The 2,029-nt window shown below is 46.3% G+C and overlaps 1 non-coding gene across 1 annotated transcript; it reads right to left on the bottom strand.

The window, feature by feature from the left end:
• Positions 1-510: 510 nt before the first annotated feature.
• TRNAG-CCC (transfer RNA glycine (anticodon CCC)) lies at positions 511-581 on the bottom strand. The gene has a single exon. It is a non-coding gene; the product is annotated as a tRNA-Gly (tRNA).
• Positions 582-2,029: the final 1,448 nt, after the last annotated feature.

Here is a 2,029-nt window from a genome sequence, read left to right as displayed (position 1 = left end):
TCGGAAGGATGGCTCTGGATTAGGAGACTCCTCTGGGAATTAGAGGGCCTGTTTATGGGATAGGAGGCGCTGCCTTCAGATAAGTGGACCCTAAGTTTGATCGGAAGTCCCCTGAATCAATCAGTGGGTTCCCACTCTTTATTCTGCATTGTCGACAATTATTTGCATGAATATTCATAGGATATACAACAAAATAGTTTCTACAAACTTGTTAGGGTAAACGTGCCCCTCCCCCTTGAAAAATACTATCCAGGAGGTTCTCCTGTGATGCGGCATCATTTTGTGCAGGCGCCCCGTGGAAAAGTCTCCCCCTCGCTGAAAATCTTGGCGCCCCTTGATAATAGCCATAAGTATCACGATATGTTGAAACAGGATCGGCAGCGAATAGACGCTTCACATTGGCGGTCTTCTCATTGCCGGTTCTTAAGGGAAAAAATACGCTCCTCGCACAAGCAAATAACGCGATCTTTTATGTCCAGACCATTCCACTTGAAAAAGGAAAAGGATCTATGCGCCGCCCGGGAATCGGACCCGGGTCGCAAGAATGGGAATCTTGCATGATACCACTACACCAGCGGCGCGCGTTACTCATGTGCTGGTGCTCTAAACATGACGCTAAGTTGTCAGGCCCACTAGATTGCAGGAAGGCCAACGTGTTTGCCTATCTTTCGTTACTCTCAACTTGTACAAATATTTAAGTCCAGTACGGTGGTATCAATAAGTTGCAATGAAATAGACATAAAAAGTCAATCAAATTGATCGCTATATGGAATCTGCTTAAGTCACGTTTATGGAATGAACCAGTGACGGCCCAGCAGAGGATACGGGGAGGGAGCGCAGGAGGTGTACGTTTTTGCCACCTCAAAATTTAAAGGGAATGCGCCACATTTATGTGGAATTTTAAACTGAAAGAGTCATCCTGAAGACCTGTCGGTGCCGTCCGCAATTCTGCTCTTATTAAGACCTAGGTCCCTCTGGTTTCTAAGCTACACGCCCGCGAAAATGGAGAAAAAGTACGTCGGTGAGAGCTTTCAAAGTCATCTTGGTATTCAGGACATCATAATAACGTCATTCAAATCCTGTCATTCCAAAAGCCATGGGGTGATCAAGGCCAAGAAAAATATAACTGTCGAAGCGCTTATATGGCGTTCGTGAGCGCCATTTCCAGGTAAACCGGTCGTCAATTTGCTCTCAATCAATGTTGTGCAAGGTTTGATGACGTGATCAAACCATGTCGCGCTGAGGAGCATATTGACTAAGCATATTAACTAAAGAGAGAATTTTGCTATCTAGAGCAATCTTTTCCACTTAAAAACTGCACCGATAGTTATAATTAAGCTTGTCTCATCATATCTGATGCTTGCTTCAATATCTTCAAATATGAAACATCCCCTTTAAAAGCTTCTGCATCTCCCGTTAAATAACCAATATTGCAAGTAAAGGAGGCCCCATAACTGGTCAATGGTGAGGCATGGAACCAAATGACGTCAATGGTAAGTTGGCGCCAATTTTTGTTTGATTGACAGCTCTCATAACAAATAACAAGTAAATGACAGTCGCGTGCCCCCGGTGCCCACACCTCAAACATGACAGTAGCCAGGAAACCCCGTGAAGAGGCCCAGTTTGTCTGTGAAAATCCTACCCCAAAGTTAATACCGATTGCGCCGTTCTGCGCATCCGGGTACTGTCTCAATGCTCAGCACGTTTCCTTGGCATGTGCATGTGGTACGTGCTCTTGGGACGTAAGTTGTGAAGAGCAGGCGCAAGGAAGCTGGACAACGGGAAGCTACGACCACCATATTGCGTATGCTAATCGGTGTCTACGACGGTTAATGCGGAAAGACGCCTTTCGGGAGATAGCTACATTGGTTGGCTTGTGGCTTGCGGTAAACAGATTGATGTCTTGACAGCACGGCCTGGGAATCTATGGCTTTAGTTTCCTCGTACGACGTTTGGCACACCGCGTTCTTGAATTATCCGGACCTGACCGGCAGGTGCGTTCCGTCTCTGTGCGGTTAGCGCCAGCATT

This window comes from Pollicipes pollicipes, unplaced genomic scaffold (genome assembly GCF_011947565.3).
Source record: "Pollicipes pollicipes isolate AB1234 unplaced genomic scaffold, Ppol_2.1 Scaffold_114;HRSCAF=130_pilon_pilon_pilon, whole genome shotgun sequence".
Taxonomy (NCBI): domain Eukaryota; kingdom Metazoa; phylum Arthropoda; class Thecostraca; order Pollicipedomorpha; family Pollicipedidae; genus Pollicipes; species Pollicipes pollicipes.
Note: the sequence above shows the minus strand (reverse complement) of the source record. Positions and strands in the feature narration are given on the sequence as shown.